Consider the following 14,791-nt stretch of genomic DNA (forward strand, 5'->3'; position numbering starts at 1 on the left):
TCTGTCCTGGAGAGCATGGTGAATTCTCCATCAGAGTGCTGAAAGAGAGAGGCCAGGAGTGTGCCATGGCGTCATTCCCTCACTGTCAGCGTGTCCAGCTGTAAGAGAGGAGGCGACAAAGAGAGCAGCCACCCCTGGCAGCACTGGAAGCCATCCCTTCCTCCCTGTGCGAGGCTCTCCCAGCCTCACTCCGGGACTGTCCATCTCCCATCTCCCTGACGGCCAGGGGATGCCCATCATAGCCCAGCCATGTCATCTTGTGGCATGCTATGAGAGTGTGGAGGGCTGTGGGTTGGGGATTGCTTATCTGTCCTGGAGAGCATTGGCAGCTCTTCCTTCCAGCTGAGTTCTCACAGGCAGAGAGGGCAGGATCGTGCCATGGTCTGGTCCCAACGCTGTGTGATTGTGGCTGAAAGAGAAGAAGCAGCAAATGGAGCAGCAATCCCCTGTGACCACGGGCAGCCCCCGCCTCTCTGCCCAAGAGTCTCTAGCGTCTCACCGAGGCTGTCCGTGTCCCATGGTCCTGATGGAGCTGTCACTGCTGTCCTGGCCCAAGCGTGTCACCTTTCTGCTTGCTGTGGAACGTGGTGGGGGTGGGTTGGGGTGATCTTACCTGTCCTGGAGAGCATTGGCAGCTCTTCCTCCCAGCTGAGTTCTCAAGGGCAGCGAGACCAGGAATGTGCCATGGTCTGGTCCCATTGCTGTGTGTGTTTCCAGCTATAAGAGAGGAAGCCAAGAGAGAGCAGCCTTCCCCTGTGGCCAGGAGCAGCCCCTGCCTCCCAGCCTAAGGCTCTCCCAGCCTCATTCCAAGGCCGTCCTTCCCGGGTCAGCCATGTTGCGCCCACTTTCCAGGCACTTAGACCACGGTTTGCAGTAGATTGGGGTGATCTTATCTGTCCTGAAGAGCGTTGACTGCTTTCCCATCTGACTTCTCAAGCGGAGAGAGGCCAGGAGTATGCAGGGCTCTACTCTCATTCCTGTCTATGCCTGCCTTTAATAAGAGAAGGAACAAACCGAGCAGCACCTCCCTGTGACCACGAGCTGCCCCAGCCTCTCTGACTGAGGGACTCCAGCAACTCACCACATCCGTCCGTCTCTCGTCATCGTGATGGAGCGCTACTGCCTTCCTGGCCTGATCATGTCACCTTCCTGCTTGCTGCGGACCATGGTGGGGGTGGGTTGGGGCAATCTTACCTGTTCTGGAGAGCATTGGCAGCTCTTCCTTCCTTCTCAGTGGTCCTTGGGCAGAGCCCAGGAGTGTGCTGTGATCTGGTCCCATTGCTGTCTGAGTCTGGCTTTACTAAGAGAAGGAACAAACAGAGCAGCATCCCCTGTGACCCCGGGCAGCCCCTGCCTCTATGCCCGAGGGTCTCTAGCATCTCACCGAGGCTGTCCGTGTCCCGTCGTCCTGATGGAGCTGTCCCTGGCCTGATGGTGTCAGCTGGCTGCTTGCTATGGGACCGTGGGAGGGTGTGGGTCGGGGTGATGTTACCTGTCCTGGAGAGCGTGGACAAATGTCCGGCCCCGTGCTGGGAAGGAGCGGCCAGGAGTGTGCGGTGGTTCAGTTCGCTCAGTGTCCTGTAGGGCGCTGAGAGCCGTTGGAGGCGAGGGCCTGAGGAGGGAGGAGAGAGGAGCTGAGTTCCTCTGGTTGCCTTTGTGTCCAGAGCAGAGGCTGGAGCCGCAGCAGAGGAGCAGGCAGCCGAGCAGCCTCCCCGTCAGCACGGGCAGCCATGGCAGGGCTGCCCAAGCGCCCAAGTGCCGCTGGGGCCAGCGTTCCGGGGCCAAGGCCGTCCCTGCCCCTTTGTGACATGGGGCACCCCCTGCCTGCTGAGCCATGGGCAGGGCAGCACTGCGGGGGGGTGGGGGGCAGCAGCTGATGCGGAGCCCAGGCCCGGGCCGGGCGCTGGACAAGGTGCCCTGGTGTTTGGGCAGGGCTGCGGGGCCGTGCCAGCAGGCTGTGGGAGCGTGCTGGGGTGCGGCTGGGGCTGTGCTGCCTGCCCTGCAGGGCTCGGAGAGCTCCCCGCCGAGGGGGAGAGGCCAGGAGCGTGCCCCGCTTCGGTCCCATCGCTGCCTGTGCGTGCGGCTGGAAGAGGAGAGGCCAGCAGAGAGGAGCCCCCCGGCTGCCCCCCATTGCTGTGCAGGGGCACACGTCTGTTCCTGCCCACCATGGAAGCACGAAGGAAGAAGTAAATGAATAAAAACAGTGAAAAACCCAAAGCCACGGGTTCTGATTCTGGGCAGGGGAATCAAGTAGCTGCAGCAGCAATTGCAAGAGCAGCTGCTCAGCAAAGGTGAAGTGAGTTCATTGAAATGAACTTTATTTCAGCTAAAGAGTAGAGTTGAGGAAAAACTAAGAAATCCCAAAACTCTACTAAAAGTGAAAGCAGCTGAAGTGGTGTCAGTTTTATACATCATTTGCAGGGACACTTCCCTTTACAGAAAGGATCCTCCTAAAGGAAACTCTGAAGGACATTGTTAAGATCAGTCTGACCTCTAGTCTCGGTGTGACCGAAATCAGTCGACTTTTGGGTCAGAATTCTGCCTAACGTCATGCAGGGGGTCTCTGCTGAAGCCAGCAGAATTCCCCATGCAGAGGGTTCCCAGCCCAAGCGACAGACGTCAGGGACCTTTGTTGGTCGCTTAGAAGGACAAAGTGGCGTTTGGCTTTGTTTGACCATAAGTGAATGGTGACCTTATTGCTCTCTAGAGGTACCTTAAAGGAGGCAGTAGCGAGGTGGGGGTTGGTGTGTTCTCCCACCTGCCTGGTGACAGGATGAGCGAGAATGGGCTAAAGTTGCTCCTGGGGAGGTTTAGGTTGGATATTAGGAAGAACTTCCTTACTGAGAGGGTTGTTAGGCATTGGAATGGGCTACCTAGGGAAGTGGTGGAGTCACCATCCCTGGAGGTCTTCAAAAGACGTTTAGATGTAGAGCTCAGTGATATGGTTTAGTGGAGGACTGGTTAGTGTTAGGTCAGAGGTTGGACTCGGTGATTTTGGAGGTCTCTTCCAACCTAGATGATTCTGTGATTCCGTGATTCTTCTTCTAGGTCAAATTTCTTATTAGTTTGCTTCTTTACCCACAAGTAGAAGAGCCATCAGTATTCACATAACATGCTGGAGAGTGTGTAATCTGTAATCTTGAAGAAGGGAAGCAAGAAAATGTGAATAACTGCAGCACTTGCTACGGATTCAGTATTGCTGAGTAGATACACTCTCCCCTAAATGGAAAAGAAACACATGGATAAAAAATAGAAATCAGCAAGTAAATTTTCTTGGTTTTGGCAAAACTCTACTTAGCACTCATCTAAAGCAAGTGGGAAATAGCAAAATTGAGAAAAACCTAACAAATTAGATAAGCAAGATATATATTCGTGGAGTAAGAGAAACAGAAAACTGCAGGTTTAAAGGTAACATCCTTGCACCATTTTTGCTCCTATTTATTGTTTTCATTACTTTTTCTATACGACTAACACCTTTGGAAACTTTCCCTCTTTTCTTCATCATGTTCCTAAAATGGTAGTAAGGACAACTGTAGTTCACACACACAATTAAAAACACTCACTCTACCTTACATGAAGTTTGATAAATTTAGAAGATTTCCCTGAAAAATATCCACACAGAAGTTACATATTTTTGTTGTACATCTATTTTAAAACATTTAATTATTACCCATTACTATCTAAAATCAGGGCTGGTTCTAATAAATCTGTGAGTGTAGGTCAGAGTAAATCCTGGTGGCTGGTCAAGCTTTGTATCTTGTCTGCAAAAGACCACCCAAAATAAAAATCGAACAATATGGCATGAGGTGGCACTTCTCCAAACAATCTCTCAATGTAAATACATGATCTCTCATATCTCACTTCTCCAGAATAATCTCTCCTATCTTCTCCTGAATTAATGTAAATTTCATATAGTGAATCTGTGGAGCTTCTTGCAAAAGATATTACACATGATAAAAGAAGATTAAGAACCAAGACTTGTTTGTTTCAGTGAGGCTTCTGTAAGCTTCAGTGGATGCTCCCTGGTGTTTATAGGAAGAGTAAACAAGAAATCCCTAATGCAACACTGCAATGCTTCTTGTTTTTTAACCCTCTATTATTATTTCCAAGGAGTAGGCTTTTCTCTGGACTGAAGATCTCTGATTTCCTTAACTGTTTTTCCTTTTGTAGCTACTTCATGCTTTAGATAACTTTCTTCTTTTTTTTTACTTTTTTTTTTTTTTACTTTTTTTCAGTTTTACTATACACTTTTTAAGGGAAAATGATAACAAATGTTAAGCACCAAAATTAACTACTTTTAAACTCTCTGTTGTAAACTGAAGGCCTTGTTCCTAAGTGGGTATTTCAAAATCCAAGATAGTATATGCAAAGTTGGGGGTATTTTTATGAGTATTTATCTATGTTGGCCACCTCAACCTGTCTCAAAGTCTTCCCGTAAAAACAATCAGAGACATTCTGTGAGTATTGGACATTGTTTAGTTTACCCTCCACTGCTAGTCCCTTTGAAATAAGAAAACTTGGCTAAATGGTAGCTTACACAGTCAAAAATAAATAAATAAATAAAACCCAGTTATTCCTGCAGTATGTGCAGAACAGTAGCTCCTGACTTTGCTGATTAATCAGTTCAATGTAAAGTAATCCCACACAGGCTTGCATTCCACTCTGCCGCTGATTGTTTGGCTTTTACCCCACTGTCAAACTTTTGACATGCTGCCATAAATGTTGCTAACCTATGCACAAATGCCTTTCTTCCCTCTTCTCCTCCTCCTTCCATTTAAGGATTTATTTTCCCATTCTCTTTCATATTACTGTTTTCTGTAAACATCTCATTTGTCATTTTACTTGTTATTTGCCTTTTAAATACTTCACAAACTTCTATTTAACCATGGTTAGATTTTGGTTTTCACATTTGTTGTACATTCTCACAGAATACATCATTTAAATTTTTAACATAGACTCTTCTCTTACATGGCTTTTATCGTGTTATGTTAACACAGTGCTGGAGTCTGACAAGCCCTCACTTGATGTAATGGGAACTATATCTACTTACTGCAAAAAATAGATTAGAATTATTCACATCAATATTAAAAGCACACTTGCAAAATTTGGTGTCAAACTGACAAATCTGGGGTTTTAATAATTAAATTCTCTGAGAGACTCTAAGTTGATTCAAAGTACAATTGAATTCAAAATACAGAAACCATCTGAGCAAATGCAAATATCTAAAGTGTAGATATCTGAACCAGTTGTCTAGACTTTTCATAGTCACAACAGAGATATAAGCACTTTTGTGGTATGATTCATCTGACCTTTCAGAAATGTCTGAGCTCAGCTGAACCCTGCAGGCACTTGTTTCTCTGCAAGGAATGTAAAGGACTAAGTGACTTTTCAGATAAGGACATCTACATCTCAGAAGTTCCTTAAGCAACTGTAAGGGAAATCCAAAATGAACAATACAGAAGTAGAAAGCTACAATAAAAAGACCTTATGTTAGCAGGATGGTCACCACTCAAAACACTTCTGCCATAGCGGCACAGACATGTACAGATAGGCAGCCTTTCTAAACAGTTGCTTAAAAGGCATTTTTATAGTAACCAAGGTTCTTACTAACTGAAGATGCTGGTCCTTCAAAGACTAGGAAACTTTCTGAATTAGAGAGAACTTTTCTATTAACTACGTGAAAGAAAATTTGGAAAAAAAAAAAAAAAAAAAAAAAAAAAAAAAAGATCCTTCATAACTTAGAAAGGTATCATTGGTGTACACTATTCCACCATCTAGACCATCTGATTCCATCTGATTACATTACTGTCTTACTTTCAGTTCTTTCAGTTAATGGCATTCCATAAGTCTTTGTCAACATTTCTACCACATAAAATTCAGGAATACTTAATCTGATTTAAATAATAATAACTGTAGTTGGCAGAACCAGAATATTGCTAGTATGTTCAAAAGTCTATGACTAACCAAGAAAGGCTGCTTATATCAAGTCTTATCTTGTGATGGTCACAAGAGCACAGGTTTCCACTAAGCCCCAGATTCCAGAAATTTCTACAACTCTGAAAGATATCCAAAACACTTGATCATAGCCTATACTGTAACCTAAGGGAGAGAGACCAACCAAACTCAGAGAGTCACAGAATTGGAGTTGTTTAGGTTAGAAGGGATTTTTAGAGGCTACATCTGGTCTAAGAAAGGAAATCCCACGGCCTCTTAGGGGCAGCTTGTTCTATGATCCTGTGATTCAGTTAAAGTGATCTCTACTGTCTGCTCAACCTGGTGAGCAGAGTGGGACAACAGACCGCAGCTTTTAAACAGCTTTATGTTTGTACATTTCTTAAGCAATGCAAGTTCAAGGTTCATTTTATTGTATTTTCATCCTAGGACATACTCTGTCCTGGGACATGTCGAGAGAGCTATGCTCTGGCTGAATGTTAAGATTCCTCTTGCAGAAAGTCTTCTCAAACCTATTGCAGGGTTTTCATAGCCCTTTGAAATGGCAAAGCTCCTCTTTTAAGGCTGAATAAATGAGCCCGGGGCGTAGAGAGGAAACGAACACGTAACGATCCGACACCTGACGCTGGTTTTTCCTTTCTGTGCAGACTGAATATCGCAGGCGGCTGCATGCTAGATGTGTTTGTTGCTTTAAATCCGGCTCAGCAGCAGACCAGCGTGATGTGTTGCCACCTGGCGTAGGGATGATGTAAAAACCCTCGCTGACTTCTGCGTGAGCAAGGGCTGCGGGGGCTCATCCCTACGCGGCACGTTCTGGCAGTGCCGTCAGCTTCCCTGCTTGCTGACTCACGCCTCCGAGGGAAGACGCTGCCCTTCTGCCTGCCATCACGCACATCAGGCAAGCGCAGGGACTGCAGAGCTCGCCCGAGAGAAGGGGAGAGGCTCTCACACCGCGACAGGGACTGGGCACGCTCAGGCTGGAAGGGAAATGAGCTGTCCGCAGCTCCAGTGTTGATCCTGCGCTGAGGTGCGGCAGGGATGCTGGAGCACTGTGGCTGTTACACAATGGGCTGCTCTTAGGGGGAGGATGAAAGCTTGCTTCGCATTAATCATTTCAAGCTTTTCTTCCATGTGGTTTCCCAAGCAGATCTGTGCTTTATAATGGTAATCTCATGCCAAGAACCTGCCTTGTACTCCTTTGTGAAAAAGAAGCTCTTAAAAGTGGTAAAGCAAGTACAATGCTCAGATTTTTTAAAGCTAGCAATAAACATGACAATTGCTATATATTAAGATCTTGTTTTCCTTTGAAACAGATCATTAATATAATTAAGCCTTGAAAGCCTTTTACTTATTCTCGTAGAAAACAGTTTAATTGTTGCCAACTGTTTTCTGTATGAAATGTGCTTTTACCTTTCTTTAAAACACTATATGCTTCTGTGAGGAACAATTACAAAACCAAAAACAGTATTCTTTCTTCAGATATGATTTTCAATAGCAGATTTGTGGACAGTCTTAATGGCAGTCTTGAAAGATGCTGATACTGTGCATTTTATGGCCATTCAATACTCTAGAGTACAGTGGTGTTCCACTGCCCCTGCAGCAGAATATGTCATCATAAATATGTTGTACATGTGCACCCTGCCATTAAAGATCTCTAGGGATGTTGATCTTTTGATTTCCTATCAGAAGAGATTTAGCTGATCACCTGCTTTCTACAGCTTATAGGGAGGAAAGTACTGCAGCCAAAGAAAAATCCAAGGTGCATTTTGGCAAAATTTTTGACAGATCTATTTTGGACCTGTTGAAGAGCCTTTCCCGTAGCAGGAACATACCCATGGCTTATTGCAGTGTTCTTGTTTATCCAGCATATTTACCACATTCCAAAGATTTATCAAGTTTATTATATTTTTTGTCAATTCGGAAATTTTCAGTAGGAATTATTCATTCAATTATTAAAAATACAAACAGAATACACTGCTATTAAATATTTGATTACTTGACTGAAGTGGTGTATTTCAGTAACTGAGTGCTACCATTATTTGCCACAGAGCAAGAGCTGATTGCTGCAGTTATGTATAGCCACAGAAAGGAATTTAGGATATAGAATATAAGCAAGGATATTCAGGCTTCGTCCATTCCATTTATTTTCAATATTCATAACAGAAAAGCTTCTGAAATTCCTCTGTTTTAATCAGCTGGTCTCCTACTACTCCTACTAAGAACTAAACATAACAGCAGCTGCTGGTATTTCTCTAGCCTGAGGAAAAAATATCTGTCAAATGAAGATCAAATAATCTTGAGGAAAATATTTCCTTATACTCAGCCAGAGCGTACAGATTTGGTTTCATATGTGGCACCACGTGGAGAAGTTAGATGCTTGAGAAACAGGTGGATATATTGTTACTCACTGCATCTGAATAAAGCACGTGTTTCCACGAAAATCTTTACTAACTCAAATACTGAAAATCTTCATCTAACATGCCAACAAGTCGTTATGCTAGAAGAACATTTCTTGCAATTCATGCAAAATCCATTCAGAACTTTAATCATGATAGGTTCTGTTACTGATGTGGAAGACTGACTGACTGATGTGGAAAAGTTTACTCAAGTGGAAAAAATAAATAAATCAGATGCTTTGGGAGAAACCATTAAGTATATATGAACACTTACATTAGGCATACAACATTTATAGGCTCTTCAATAAACACTGTTCTGTAAGTGCCTCTTAAGCTATATGCCAATATGTCTGTGAAGAAAATATATATATATATATATTTTTTTTTTTTCAGATGTAGTAAGTACTAGACTCCAGACTATTTCCAATCTCTCAATTCAATTTACAAGTCTTCTCTAATATATATATATGATTGATATACACACTAACCATTACATCACTGATGAAATGGAAGAACAGAATTTCTACAGGGGATACAGGGATGTTAGATAGAAGACAGAACCCTTTAGCAATGAGGTGTTCAGCATTCACAGTATATGATTGCTAATGCTGGTGTTATAAATGGCTCAGTCTTCAAAATAGGATTATAATCAAAGTTTACAATTTATTAAAGGAATAGAGGTAAGCAAACAGCACTGGGTGCGCCGGGAGTCTCCACTCCACCAGGACGCACACCAGTTACATCAAGTAGCTGATTTTTATGCTCCTAGGCTAATACATATTCATTACTACTTCTAAAAACAAAAAAAAAAAAAAAAAAAAACACAAAAAAACACAAAAAAAAAAAAAAAAAAAAAAAACCAAAAAAAAACGGGTTATTATAATTAACTTCCGGGATCCAAACCCTCCTGCTGGAGTATGCGCATCAGTCTCCGGTGGTCCCCCTGGGGGTCTCTGGGGGGTCTTTCATGTTGAAGGCTCGTAGTCTTCCTCTCTGTTTTTTTTTTTTTCCTTGTCCTTCCCCTTTGTACTCCTTGGCAGCATGTCAAAAGCTTACACAGCGTCCCCTGCAAATTTTGTCTCCTAGCCGTCCTTCAGCTTCTTTTTTCTTCTCCTTAATCTCCTGGCCACCTGGCCAGATATCAGGGGCTTGCATACTGTCCCATTCAGAAGCCATAACAGTCACTAGTTGTTAGCAGTTGTTCTGAAACCCCCAGACATCAGAGACTTCAAAGAAAGAACATACAAACACAAATAGCTCTCTACTGACACTTCACGAGTAGTTAAAACATTCCTCACAGGCCATTCACAGGGACAGTCACACCTATAGCAGTGCTAAATCAACCACAAAGACAAAAAAGGCTGTAACTGTTAGAAATAAGAGTTCGGAATAACAAAAGCAAATAGGCTCATGGATTTGAGGAATATTTCTGAAGATTTGATAATTTGCCTATAATGAGGGGGAGACTGGGACACTGGGAGGAAAGGGAAGAAACCACATCTGTGGAAGAATTAAATTGCCAGTGCAGGACCCAGAGACAGACAGAACTGCTCTCTAGTGACATGAATTGTTAAAATATTCCTTTGCAAGGTACAAGAACTATATACATTAACCATTCAGTTTTTCTTAGACTTGTGGTTATACAAGGGTATGTAAGATAAAAGGTCACATTCATCATACCATGCGGCCCTAACACTGTTCCATACTGACACGAATCAGATGAACATATATCACACTGGCAAGATATAGATTGGTGGGTAGTCTGCAAGATGGATAAGAAACTAGCTAAGAGGACACACTCAGAGGGTGGTGATCAATGTTTTTTATTCAGGCTGTCAGCCTGTCACAAGTGGGGTTTCCCAGGAATTGATACTAGGTCCCACACTGTTCAATATCCTCAGAAATGATGAGGTTGATGGGACTGAAGGCACTAAACTGGGTGGTGGATGGTGAGGTGGACGCATCAGAAGTGAGAGCCATCTTACAGAGAGACATGGGCAGGCTGGAGGAGTGGGCAAGCAAGAATTGTGTGAAGCTTAAAAATGAGAAATGCAAGGTCCTGCCTCTGGGATGAGCTAATCAGAGAGCCCAGTACATTTTAAGGTCTGTGTGGCTAAGGCCTGTGTGGCTGCCTTGCTGAAAAGGACTTGGCAGTCCTTTTAGACAAGCCGAACAAGAGTCAGCAGCACATCACTGAAGCTACAAAGGCAAATCAGATTCTGGACTGCATCTTCAGAGTCATTATTACCAAAGAAACATCCTACTCCATTCAGCATTTATCAAGTCACACCTGGAGTGCTATGTCTAGTTCTGGTCTCCGCAGTCCAGAAAAGACACAGACAGACTGAGAAGTGTCCAAAGGAGGGCCATGATCAGAGGGCTGGAGGGCCTGTCCTATGAGGAAAGGCTGAAGCAGTTTGGTCTTTTCACCCTGGAAAAGAGAAGGCTCAGGGCAGATCTTATCACAGTGCTGCAGTACTTGAAGGGCAGCCAGTACTTAACAGGTAGCTACAAAGAGGAAAGAGCCCTTCTCTTCACAAGGATCCACATGGAGAAGGCAAGGGTAATGGGTACAACCTACACTGGGGAGGTTTTATCTTGATCTAAGAAGGACATTTGTTACAGCAAGAATAATCAGTCACTGGAACAACCTCCCCAGGGGCGTGGTAGAATCCACATCACCATGGGTTTTCAAGATGCAGTTGGACAGGGTGATAGATAATCTCATCTAGTCTCCCTTTTCCAACAAAATGATTGATGTGATGATTGTTATAAATTAGACCACACAATTTACTGGTCTATTGAAATTATTTTATTAATCAAGTAAGCAGACACAAGCAAAACAGCGCTGGGCGGCTGGGGAGTCTCCGCTCCGCAACAGCACGCAACTTCCCCTTTCCAGTGTCGCTGTTTTATAGCATTGAAGTTCCGGCTTGTCGAGACCTGTCGAGACCTGTTGACTTGTCGACTTGTCGAGACCTGTCCTGAGACTGCGCAGTCTGTTGTTGGGGGTCGTTATTCTTCCTCCAGTGATCATGCGTTGTGCTTGTGTTCAGGTGGGGGCAAAACAGGATGTCTTGCTTTGTCCCCTTGTTACAATGCCGTGAGTTGTGAAACCTTATCTCCTCAGTAGATTCTTTAAATTCTCAAGGACAATGAACAAACCCCTACTAATTTATCACAATGATCTTTTAGCATCCCTTCCAGCCTGGGCTGCTCTATGATTCTATGATCATCACTATCACTAGAAAAGAATACCAGTGGCTTTAAAATATGTGCAACAGCATTGACAGTTGCCTAATGAATTGAAATGTAAGCATTGCCCATATGCATTACCTTTAGCTATTGCTCCTTGTCTAAAATTAAAATTTCAGTCTTGTAAGAAATATTTTGAAAATATTTGAGATATTTCAAAGAACGTTTATTTCAGTTGTAACAAAACGTTATTTGAATCTTGAAGTGAGTGGTCTGCCAATCACACATATTCAGTATTGTGGTGGTTTTACCGTGCTGGGCAGCTAAACCCCACAACCGCTCTCTCACTCCCCCTCCTTTTGATGAGGAGGGGGAGAAGTAAAGCAAAGAACAACTCACGGGTTGAGATAAGGATAATTTAATTAAAGGGAAATAATTATAATAATTAAATAAAGACTACCATGAACTAAACAATTTAACTAAGGGGAAGTAAAAGGGAAAAGGGGAAAAAGGGAGGAAAACAAACAAACAAAATAAATGAAAGCTATACGGAAGTGCAGAGGAAAGAAATTACTCTCTACTTCCCACAAATGAGCAATGATTGACCACGTCCTTGAAGCAAGGCCTCAACGCACGCAGCCGGTGTTCGAGAGGAGGACCGACGTCTTCTCAACGAGAGCCCACCCCTCCCCTCTTCTTCCTGTTTCCACCTTTTATTGCTGAGTGTGACACCACATGGTATGGAATATCCCTTTGGTTGGTTTAGGTCAGCTGCCCTGGTGATGTTTCTCTCCTCACTTTTTGCCCACCCCCTAGGAGGGTTAGAGAAAGGCCCAATGCTGTGCCACTGCTGCTCAGCAGTAGACACAACACTGGTGTGATAACACTGCTGTTCCAGCTACAAGTGCAGAGTACGGCACTGAATGGGCTGCTGCCGGGAAAGTTAACATTCCAGCCAGACCCAGTACAAGTATTTCAGTTCACATGATGTGAAAAGAATGGTCCGAGGCCACACATTTACAAAGACGTCACTGCAAAAAAAAAAAGCAGTAGCCATAATGTGAGAGTCCTTTGAATGTAAAGCCCAAAAAGAAGCAGCTCAGTGCTTTCTGTCTGGCTTTTCACCTCCAGATACTTGATGCTTTTGTTCAAGGTGTGTGGATCCACAGAACAGAAGAGAGGTTGCAGGACTGTACTGTACAAGATGCAAGTTCACCTAGAAACCCAGACCTGCATCTAACACACCACAAGTGAGACAAGACAGTTCTTGTGTTCACATGGTAAACAATAAAATATTTAAGAAAAGTCAAAGTAACTATTCTAGTATCTACACTTGACTTATTACAAAGCATCTGTTTTTCCATCACAGTAATTTTGATAGATATGTGGGGGAAAGGAGAGAGAGAGAAAGAGAAAGAGAGAGAGATTTCAACAAGCTATAAATTACAGAGAACACTGAAAATTCATGAATATTGCATGTAAATTAGACTATGTTCACTTTGCACTTTGAATCCTTTAAAAATTGTTTCAAAGAACAAAGAGGGGTGTTTTTGCAGATATGCTACCACTATTGAATCAATTCAGCCTCCTTTTTCCTGACTCTCTTCTCCCCATTTTTCTCAAAAAGCACAGGACAATAGCAGTTCTAAAACTAGTTCCTAGTCTGCACAGATGACTGTACTTTTCTTGGCTCCAAGCACTGCTGTGGGTTTTGCTTGGCTAGAGCAGCATATAAACATAAGTGGTCATAAAACCATGGAAAAATCTCCTTCCATCCATGAAAATAATTGTACTTTGTTTTTTATTATAGAATCCAACATTAAAGATTATTAGTATTTTTGATATACAATTAAGAATCAGAAAGTTTCAACAGAAGGTTTTATCAGATACTCTATAAAATCCAAAGTGTGGGAGTAGGGTAATTATTGTCATTTCATTGCACTTTCTCTAGCTATCTACAATTATCTCTTTATACTAGTAATCAGCTTTATACCATTTGATCTTCTTTGCTTTTTGCATCTAATTACAAAGTAGAACTAGATGTTTGTATCACAAAGACTGGTTTGAGTATTCATTGCAATCTCCTTCAATTTTCAAATGTCTGCATTTTCCAAAAGGCATAAGACTGAAGACTAAGCACATATTTAAAGGCTACATCATGTCTTATTTCAAGAACTCTTTTATGCAGGAAGACAATTCATATTTTTTACAGCAGTGGTGTGCAATATGAATTAACATCAACAGTGTAGAAAAGCATACACCATCTCTCTGTTTTGTATACTATCACATTATTGGGTCAGAGACAACGAACATTTTACGAACAAGCACTGGACAAATAAAAGCCTTGTTGAAAAGTCAAACATTGACTATCATTTCAAAACAATGCAGTAGTTCTACATTCATTTGACCTTATTTCAAGTATTAAATAAATACCTAAATGAAGAGGCTGAACACTGGATTATTACAAAATCGTGCCTCAGTTGCCACTTTGCAGTAAAGCCAGCTGTGGCAAGGGAAAATGATTCATGTTTTGCTTTGGTGCAGGAATTGGCCAGCTAGAATTATGGCTGCGTGTAGGCTTCTGTTTAGGGAAAAAAAAAAAAAAAAAAAGGAATAATGCTTAAGGCCTTACAGGTTATTTACCACTGCATACCATAACCCTAGCTGTAACTGAAGACCCTATCATACACACCTACAAATTAATCAACTTATAAAAAGGCTCCTCTAAAACCATTCTCTCATGAATGCTTAATGTAATCCACGAGCAAACACAATCCTTTCATTCCACTTTTCTGGAAACTAACCTTAACAAGCATCATTGTAAGCCTTAATGAAACACAGTGACTGCACAATAACCAGGAATCACTTACACTTTCTGAAGTTTTTCCTTATCACAATCAGGAAGATCTTACCAGATGTTATAGTTAAAAACAGCCCTCTGCAAAACAGCCCTCTGCTGCTGCTTTCCCTAAATCCTAATTTTCCCTAAATCTTTTATTTTTTTTTTAAAGTATGCTTAAAACAATTCCACTAAAACCACAAAAATAGCCTGACAGTCATTTCTGTGTATATCAGCTCCTGTTCCCTTCCCACAGACCCCATGGAGTCCCATAAAGCCTATGTGCAGCAAATGCAATCACGTATTGGTCACTTCTACCAATGAAAGGCCTCATCCTAGATCTCAGACAATAAATGCAGCTTACAACAATATTGTTTGCATTTTGGTTTTGGTGCAGACATTGCTAACT

Source organism: Netta rufina (assembly GCF_964035555.1).
Source record: "Netta rufina genome assembly, chromosome: Z".
In the NCBI taxonomy this organism is placed as follows: Eukaryota; Metazoa; Chordata; class Aves; order Anseriformes; family Anatidae; genus Netta; species Netta rufina.